This window comes from Alligator sinensis, unplaced genomic scaffold (genome assembly GCF_000455745.1).
Source record: "Alligator sinensis unplaced genomic scaffold, ASM45574v1 scaffold86_1, whole genome shotgun sequence".
NCBI lineage: Eukaryota > Metazoa > Chordata > Crocodylia > Alligatoridae > Alligator > Alligator sinensis.
The window spans coordinates 2,474,486-2,484,974 of NW_005841971.1; the positions used below are offsets into that span (position 1 = coordinate 2,474,486).

A 10,489-nucleotide genomic window follows, 5' to 3' on the forward strand; every position below is an offset into this window, starting at 1 on the left:
GGAGTTCATCTGACTTCATTTAAGTAATGAGTGAGGTATGTGCATGAAAGATAGAACAAGAATATTATTCTAAGCAGCTGGGAGTTGCAACTTAATTGGCAAATAGACAGCCTAGCACTAATTACTCAATAACGTTTCTGCTGTTGCTGCTTCATCTCTAGAATTTGATAGGCAAAAGTGCAACAAAAAAGAGCACAGATAAATCACTCTACCTCCTTTGGGATTTCTGTTTAGGTGGAGTTTCTCTCTAAGGAGAACAGGGAGGAGACACCCTTCACATGTGATGAGGACATGGCTGCTGCTTATGATGCTGCAGCCGATCAGTAAGGTCTTGAATTCATATGATTTTCAATCAGCCCTCTCAAGTTTTTAATGGATACCTAGCTCCTTTTCAACTATAAAGCACAAGGTACTCTACAAAAAAGGTCAGTATCATCATCCCTGTTTTACTATTGAGGAAACGGAGACCTACTGTGATGTAAAGTGATCTAGCCTAAAGTCACTCAGCAAACTAGTAGCAGAGGCAGGAATAGAGCACAGAATTTAGACTGGTATAACTTTTTTGCTTTTTTGGAGCTGAGTTTCCACCCTCCCCTTCCTCCCCCCCTTGACCAATACAGCCCCTGTGTAACTGTAGTTTATATTAGTATAAAGGTCCCTCACAATGGCACAACCTGTCCCTTTTCCATTTCAGGAATAAAATAGATTGATATGAAATATGGTTTATACTAGTTTCACTATTGTGTACATACCAGAATGGGTGTAAGTTAACTATACTGGTATAGTTGAAGTGCTACATCTGAAACCTAAATGGCTTGTCTAAACAGAGACAAGCAGGAAAATTAATTTGAATTCAATCTTAACACAAATGAGCTAAACCACATTAAACCCTGTGTAGACACTCTCCTTCAGAATTAAAACAGCTTTAATTCAATATAGTTTATTTCAGTTGCAATGTGAATTCCACTGAATTAAATGAAGGACACTTGAATTTTGAATAAGGTACCATGGAGGGGTTTAATGCAGTTTAACTGTTCCAAGATCACACCTTCAGTAAATTCAGATTGGCTTTTTCGAATACGTCTGCAAAGCCTTAAACTGTATGAACTTTGGGTCAGGGACCACTTCTTACTCTGTTTACACAGCCACAGTGGGGCTCCAAATTTTAGCCAGGGACTGCTCAGTTCCCTGGTACAAGCATTAAGTAAGAACAAGGAAGCTTGCACTGCTACTTTCTTTCTTTGACATAGTGTCATATCCCCAAGAGGCTTGTTATCTTAAAGACAGTCAAAACAGTGCTAAACTGAGAGGAAAACAGAAACATAGAGCCTCTGAAGTAACACAGTTCACTTAGATTGAGGGATCTCATCCAGCTTTCCTCTCCAATTTTTCATCATGCTCACTTTTCCGTCTAAACAAGAAACATTATTAAAACGAGAAGATTAGTGGTAAGAACAATGTTGATTTTTAATGTGCTTTGAAAAGAAGGAAACCCCCTGCAACTCATTTGCAAAACAAGCCTCCAAAAATATCCTGCACACATACGTACCTATTTTACACTCACGCACACCGAAGTGCATGCTGTGGCGACAGCTGCTCTTATTTAATGGACCTGCTCAATGGGGCTACCTGTTCTCAACCTAATTTTAGTATTATGTTAAAGAGAGAAGTCTCTCTATATAAGATCTGACAGGCATGTGTTCTTGAGGAAGTGGAGGGGAAGCCCTCTGTTCATATGACTAATTAGACAGGCTTCATGCTGGGTTGCTCTTTTTTGATGCTGATCCCTGTACTAATTGTCAGTTTGTTCTTCAGGAAAGCAAGGTTGAGTTCAAATGCTGCGGTGCCTTATTCCCTATTAGCTTTCCTGACCTTAAACTGATGTGAATTGACAAGGAACAGACTGAGAGAGAGGTTCATTCCACTTATGGAGTGCACATTTTGGAGGTTTTTGTAGGAACCTGCCCCCCTTAGAAATACAATTAACACACTTCTGCAGACTGCAGTTATCACTTAGATAAAGTCACCAGTTGTATTCCTGAAGCAATTGGCTGAGGAATTCTAGGAGGGGGAGGTTTGTTTCTTAATGGGTGTACACACTGGTGTGTTTATGTAATACGTTTTGACAGTATCTGAATTTTAGATATTGCAACCCCTCTAGACTAGTGCATGCATCATATTTTTCTTCAGCTGGATTTCTGTCAATACTTTTTGCTCTTGTATTTAACCAGACAGAAAGAAAAGTTAATTGCCAAGTATTTTCTCCCCCACTGGTTAAACTTGCAACAATTTAAGACAAGCTTTATATAAGCCACAACTGAATGTCTGAACCAGGCCTCAAGCCCTGCCCTCTTCTCACCAATCAGTCTTTACTGTGGCTTGTTCAACTTTGCACTGGCTTTCATGGTGTGAAAGCAGGACAGAATTTAATCAAATCAGACATATAGAACTCAGCCCTGCAAGGTACTGAGCTCTCTGGCCCCAATCTAGCAAAGCACCTTATGCACATATGTGACTTCAAAGGGATCACTCTCATGCTTAAAGTTGAGCATGTGCTTAAATGATGTGCTGGATCAGGGCCAAAGTGGGCAGCATCTTTCAGTGTGGGCTCAGTCATGCAAGGTGCTACCTTTTTCTGATTTAATTGAGTTGGTAAAACAAAAATGAGTCATTAAGCCTACTGAAAAAACATTCCTTCCTCACTAATGGCTGAAGCCTATATTACAATTAAGGCAGACTGCTGTCAAGATATTTTATACATAACCTCTTTTTTGTTTCTTTATGAAGAATATTCCACATCTACATTTCAATGCTTGTTTTTATCTTAGGAAAAGAAATCAGAACTTTTGACTCTTACTTTTCCTGTTTGCACAGAAGACCTCTTAGAGGTCAAAGAAAATGTTGTGAGCTTTCCCAGCTTCCAGCTGAAGATGGGCCTATTAAAGTTTTTAGCAAACAAACCTTCCTTCCACTGTTTGTAGGGCATTTGAGTCAAATAGATGTTCTCAGAAAGAGGTTGAGGTAAAGAGAATTAAGAAAAAAATCACTACCATCACAACTAATCTGGTTTGACTGCCAGATCATACAGTCCTTTCCATAAACTGATAAAGCAACTTCTAAAAGTTGATCAGGTTGTTTGCCCACACTGCTCTGACTGGGAGGCAGCTCTAGCATCTCTGTTGACGTTAGATCAGATTGTAGAACAAGGTGGTCCTTCTTTCTCCTCTCCAGCTCATTCCTATGTTTTTCTGGTTGTTGGTTTTGAACAACTGAAAAAAAAAAACATTTAACCCATCTGTGTAACTTTTTGGAGTACAGTTGTCAATACGGACCAATCCGACATATGGGAATAATTGTGGTATCTCAGATGCCATTTATGGTATATAATTTACATGAATTTTAGGATGTTGCTCTGAGGGTACAGGGCTGAGGTCTTGACAATCATTAGAGAACACACCCTTACCTGTGCAATATAGAATAAATGGAGACCTTCACTATGTTGCAAGCACTTACGGGATGCTCTTTTCAATCTCTTGTAGAATATGCATTTTTCAAGTTTTTCATTTAAGTTGTGTGAATTTCATAGCATCGTGTTTTGAATATTCTCCCTTCTCAGAAACTTTTCAGACAAACAAGTCTGTGAACTTCCCAAGTAGGATGGAGAGAAAAAAACAGACAGGCTGAAGGAGCAACACATGCATAAGACCCAATCCAATGTGGCATGTAGAAGGGTGAGGTGAAGCACAAAAAGTAAGCATCTTACAAGCTTTTCTGACTGTGTCTTGGCTCAATCTAAAGTCAGTTTGGGTGGTTATACCTTGTGGCAGGGCCCTCTGGACTGTTACACTGGCACAGTACCAGAAACACAGAGCATTTTATTCGTATCTCCTTCCATTCCTTCTTCCCCTGACCTCCGGTTACCATTGATATGCTCCCCATGGCAGCAAATTTATACCAGCTCTATTCAAGACAAGGAGACCCCTTTTCGAGGTAGGTGTTGCAACCTCTTTACTCTGTCAAGCTCCTTAACGGAACTACAGCTTAGGGCACAATGCCACTCTTTACTCAATTACCAGTAGAACTGGTAAGCATGTTTCGAAGTGTTGTGGTTTTATTTCATTTACTTATGGATTGATAAATAATGGCTTGTTTTGTCAAAATGGAAGTTTCTTTATGAATTGGTTGTTGGTTGAATGTTTTACCAAGCCTCCAATAACTGAGAGTGCTTGTGGTGTTTTGGGAATTTGAGGTTTTCAGATTTTGTTTATAATTTTTCAGTTGCTGGGGGAAAAATCTAGTTTTCAGTGTAAACCCAAAACCTTAAAAAATCTTTCTATAAAGATGAAGATGTACAGGAACAAGAACAACAACATTCTCAATAAGCTTTATTGCAAAAATAAAAACACACACAACTGCACAACAACAAAAACAGAGGGACATGATATCATTATTCCAAAGGCCTTGAAATCTAAAGAGACAGCTTTTGCCACTGCCTTCTTTTTATTGTTTAGTATTTGTATTGCCTAGTATCCCACTGTGCTATATATTATAAGGAGACAGAACAAAAAGATGGGATAGGTAGCATGTCAGTCAAGAGACAAAAGGTACTGTTATGCTGGTAGACGGGTGCCTAGTATGTTAAGACTTCTAACAATTGTCCAGTTTTATAGGCATCCATGCAGAGAAAGCATTAGAATAGGGGTGGCCAACCCATGTCATGGGTGCCACAAGTGGCACAGACAGTCTGTGTGTGTGGCATGAGGTTATTGGGGAGGAGACAGGCAGCACAGTGGCAGTTAGGGCAGGGACCATAGAGCTAGGAGCAGAAAGCAGAGCAGCAGATGAAACAGAGAGCACAGGAATAGGGCCAGAAAGCATAGGAGCAGATCAGGCATGAGAAGGGTATTGGAGTGGCACTTGGGGAGGATACGGGGCTAATTTCTGAGACGCCTGCCAAAAAGGAGGAATATTAGAGGACTGTATTAGACGAAGAATTTGGAGGATAGTGAAGCATCTTTGTGGTTTTATCTCCCAGAGTTGGCAGTGAACAAATAGATTCAGGGCTCCCATATAATCTTCTTTATGGACCCCCTTTCCTCCCACTGGTTGTAATAGGTCACCAAGCCCAGAATCATAAAAAACAATGTAAGCATAAGTAGAAATTACCTCAGTCATCTTTCATAATTTCTCATGTCATATCTCAATAGAAAGACATTGGCTTGTGAACATCTCCCCACCCATTCACTGATTACCTCTCACCACCCTTTGCAATCAAGTGACTTCCTGCTGGCAATTACTTCAATTGTGTATTTAGAAGATGTATATTGAGAAACCATTTACAAACTTAACATATTAAGTTTGCAGTAGAAAGGATACAGAATGTCACAAGTGACATATCAACTCTCTCCCATCATGTAGTCCTTCAGACCAAAAAAGCAAACTTTCCCATTCAACCATCACATCCCTCTACCAATGAACATCCAATAAACTTTGGATGAGGAGTAACATGTCATTCTTATGCCCTCAAAGGGCGCATCCAGATGAGTGCGGTCATGTGGTATGTGGTAGGGTGTGCAAAGCTTCAGTCCCTGATTCAATTTGGCGGAGATTTGGCCTGATTCGGTGGCAAATCTCCAAATACAAATCAAATCAGAGGACCATTTAATCTCTCCAAATCAATTCAGAAACATTCAGCAACTCGGACATAGATACAGCTTTAAATGTTTTTTTTACATACCTCCAGGTACCAGATGGCTCATGAGTGCTGCAATGCTGGGGTGCATGGAGTGTCCCACAGGAGCAGGGGGATCTCCCCAGCATGCTCGGCAGCAGACCTAGAAGTGGACCAGAAGTACTTACAGTCTACTTCCAGGTCCACCAGGGAGCATGCTGGGGCTCCCCCCCCCGCACCCCTCTGGCTCAGCGACTGACTTCCCCCCCCACACACACTCCTGTGGGATGCTTTATGCACCCCAGCATTGCAGCGTTCACAAGCCATGCTGGTACCTTGAGGTATGTAGAAAAAACTTTTAAAGCTGTGTCTATGGCTGAATCACCAATTCTCTGAATCAGCAGTGAATCTTCACATTCAGATTCAGCTGAATCGAATCAGGGACAGTGATCCGAATCAATTAATCGAATCACTATCCCTGATTCAGGTCGAATCCAAATTGAATATGGCCCGCTTCGCATACCCCTAGTATGTGGCGCTGCAGACACATTTGTGTGGAGTTCTCCATATTGCAAGGGCAAACTGCCTGAGCATGCACTGCTTGGTTTGGGGGGTTTTTTGTTTGTTTTTTTAGGCTTTGTTAGTTTTAGGCTTTCATAAGTTCATCCATAATGTCTCATTTATCTCTGAAATAATATTATTTACAGTGTTTCCACATACTTTTATTTGTATTTCTTATAGTGTTCAGCTACTATACTACTTTATATATGATCACAAAATAGGATTAAGCTACTTTATAAACTTGTATGAGGAGACATGTAAACAACAGAGTATGAGATAATTATGATGGAAAAACAAAGAATATGATGATGTTTGATATTTTGTTCCTTTTGTCTAATAATGGTTTTTAAAAAAATGAACTGGTGTAAACAGTGTACTCCTGAAGAACTGTTTCTACTGAATATTGTCCTGGTTTCAGTAGAATGCACATGCATCAGAGATTATACCAAGATCATTATAGAAAGAGTTTGTTTGAACACCCTCCATATGAGATACAGGGCATATGGAACACAAAAGTTCCTTTGAAGTGCCTTTGCAATGATTAAAAATCATTCTCTAATGTCTGCTGAAATGAGTATCATGGAACTACCGCTACTGATATGACAGAGATCATCATCAGTCCAGTGTTTGGTCAGCTGACATAGTAGTAACCCTGCACAGATGGAAAGGAGTACCTCAGTGGTATGATCTCTGACCTGAGATTTTCAGTTTCATCTTTACTGTTTAGAGAGGAAATGGGAGAGTACATGGCAGGCTCAGGAACTGAGGTGTAGGTCATTAAAACGCAAAGACATTATGTATAGCATTTAATGAAATAAAAGAAACAGACTAAACATAAGATGATATTTCACACTGTGTATGTAAGGCTTCAATTATGCAAGGGAAGCTCTTATCACAACTATAACTGGGTGTTTATTATCTCTGCTATTGCCAGATATGTGTGTGTATATATGGAGAGAGGGAGACAGTTTATGTAATTTATGCCATTTTCCCTTCATTAACTATCATTTGACCCAACTGGGTAAGATTTTCAGGAGTGCTCAGCATACAACAGTTCCCATTAAGAACAGTTGGGGGTTCTGAGTATATGAAAATCTAGCCCATTATATACACACAACATAATCACTGCTAGAAACAAGTCTAGAAACTCTCACATAGTTGGTTCAAAAGACACAGACATGGAGGATTTTGGCCAAAGGCTATAGTGATGGAATATGGGCAAAGCAGGAATTCCTTGGATAGATATAACTGAGGGGAGGACTTGGCTCTGTATTTTCCAGGTAATGTTGATAGTAAGCCCCTGGAATTTGTACAAATATCATTTTTTACAAGACTGAACATAGAATTTTCCTTATTAAATATTTTGAAAAACCTCTTTTGCTTCTCACATTAAATCTGTCTTTGCCGGGTAATGAAATCAGAAAGGCTTTGTCAAAGACAGCATAAAAATACAGGACATCAGACCAGCTAAAATGAAACAAAATATCCAGGAAGAGCACACACCAACTGCTGAAACTTCCTTAGCCTGACAAAGGGTTTTTGAACCCGAAAACTTGCTTAATAATTGTTTTCCAACTATTTAAGTTGGTCTAATAAAAGATATCAGATTCACCCAAAGAACCTTGTCTGCCTATGTCCTTAGACCAACACGGCTACAGCCTACACCCCCTACAAATAAGCTAAGAGATACAAGCAACAAGTAAAACTAAAAGATACTGTTATAACTGACCTGCATATGGAAAATTTTAGCTCAAGCAAAACAAAATGTATATTTAAACTTGTGCATAGATATAAGTAAATTAGCTGGGTTAAAAAAAGATGCCTCCTGCTGTGTTGCTCAATAATTACTCATGACTAAGAAGCATTACTAAAGTCTGCTACTTTCAGTGTCGTCATTGCATAGCAGTGTGGTACATGTGCCTAATCAAGACACTAAATGGATCCAGCAAAAGCCACTTAAATGTAAAGGTCCTCACATAATATAAGGAATGTACTACCTTTCTCTCCTCACGTGAGAAATTGTTGTGGTAAACAATTTTGAAGACTATTTATTTTTCAGGGGGAAAAAAATCATTTTTCTAATTGCAAGAACTGTTTTGCTAATTTTTATACTCCCTCCCACTTGAAGTGTTGGGTGGAGGGACTAACTCCATCTTCCAGTGGGTTCAATGGTAGCTTTCTCAGCTGCATAGGACACAGCAGCAGGCCTCTTAAAGTGTTGAAGTAGATTCATACAGCAAATAGTCTTGTGTTAACTATCTTTTTCTTCAAGAACATGAAAAATGTTTTTCCTTTTTAAAATTTTGATTTAAAAAATAACAAACAGCAGCATCAGAAAAATGGGGAGAAGAGGTGATTTTCTGTGGCCAATCGAAGCAGAATTCCAAAGTCATGGACTAGAGTCAAGGTGCAAAGTTCTGATAAGCAGCTAATCATACATAAATATGTAAAGCTAAAATTTCAAGAGTGCATGACTTTCTTCTATGGAGTACAAAGATTCTTCTTATAAGCAAAAAGTAATATTTAAACTTTGGTAAATATAAAATCCTTTATGCCCCTCTATTCATGAACATACTGGTTTTTTGGGGTTTTTTACTTCATTCTCCCCCTCTCCCCCTCTACAAATGTCATCCTACAGTAATTGAGACTTCAGAATCACAGTACTTGATGCACAGAATTAGTCAGTGTATCCAAAATGGATAAAACAGACAGTAAGAAAACAATTTAAGAAAGAAGTGGGGTTCATGCTGTGATATTATGTTCACTTGACTTAGGTTCACTTTTATTATTAAAATAATTATAATTAGACATCCTCTCTTTTAGCGCTTCCATAAGATTTTTTTCTACTAACAATTCAATTAATTTTTTTTAAGTAAGGGTTAATAACTAAAATGGGTCTAAACCAAAATACAGCCCTTTAAAATGGTCTCCCAAGCTAGGCAACCATAGCCAGAGATCAAAGAAAAGATATATCTGCACAGAAAAGAATAGAGAAGATAGTCACATTTGAGTAGCATGCCAGTCTGACTAAAATAAAATCATATACAGATATTAATATGGCACAAGTCTGAGTTTTATCAGTTCAATATAAGAAGGATAAAGGTCTATCTTTGAAATCTAGAAAAATCAGTTATTCTTCTGGCTGCCTCCTTTCCTAAACCCCACTATTGACAAAAACAAGTAAAAAAAAAGTTTGAGGATTAATATAACAGCTAAGATTCCCTCAGAAACAAATATTACTGGCTTAGGCCCCCAGTGAACATTTCTTAGCTTGCTAAATAACTTTCACAGCTGCCCTAAATATGCTCTGCTTCCTCCATTGCAAGCACTGGCCTCATACAAACATTCAGTTTCTCCTGGGAGAGTAGCTGTTTTCCCAGGAGAAACCACAAATGTATAGGTGTTCAGGCTTTTTCTCCCAGAGTAAAAATGACTGCTCCAAAAGAAAAATTACCCAGGAACAACCAGTCTTAGGAGAACCAATGTCTGTACATGCTATGGCTTCTCTCAGAACAGAACATAGGCTGCTTGCAAACATTAAAAAACAAAACTTGTTTTACTTTTAACTAGGCGAGCTCCCTCTCTGAGGCCAACACATGCCCAGGAGAGGTAGTGCATTAGTTGGACCTGACTCACCCAATGTCTGTATAGATAGGACTCTTTAGTGGGGCTTTTTCTTTAATTGGCTATTAGATAAAAGTGCCAAAAAGCTCTGCTGAAGCATCCAATCTAGACAGATGCTGTGGAACCAGGTCAAAGTAACACACGGCTGCTTCCATAAAGCGCAGTTTTGGGTTGTTTTTTTTTTTAATATCTGCAAATAGCCATAGTCTTCCAGCTGCATGCTATGGCTTCTCTCAGAAGAGAACATAGTCCTCCAGCATCTGTAGCTATTACTCCCCACCCTCCATGATTATAAATACCTGGTAATAGAAAGCCACTTATACTCTGGAGCTTCTTTCCATTTGGAGTTCTGGGTAAATTGTTTATCCATCTGAAGCTGTTCTTCCACCTATTCACCAATGATGGGAGAAGAGCGCTTCTATTCCTCTAGAGCTTTAGGCCACAGGGTTCACATTAATGAAGACCAAAAGATATATTGTTTCACTGTAAACATAACCTGAAATGCACCATGCCAACTGAGCAACCAGTTTGTATGTTCCATTTCATCTAATTAAATCTTCAGAAAGTGTTATCTGAAGAAATAAAGCTTCAGAAGGCTCTTTATCTATAGAAAAAGCTCAATTTCATTTTCCC

General features: G+C 39.0%; 1 long non-coding RNA gene across 1 annotated transcript in view; it reads left to right on the top strand.

The window, feature by feature from the left end:
• LOC112549815 overlaps positions 1-10,489 on the top strand; it is a 111,314-nt gene that overhangs the window by 15,317 nt on the left and 85,508 nt on the right. The window contains exons 2-3 of the long non-coding RNA XR_003093349.1: positions 235-425; positions 3,617-3,750. This is a non-coding gene — a long non-coding RNA (uncharacterized LOC112549815). The remainder of the gene's footprint in view (positions 1-234; positions 426-3,616; positions 3,751-10,489) is intronic.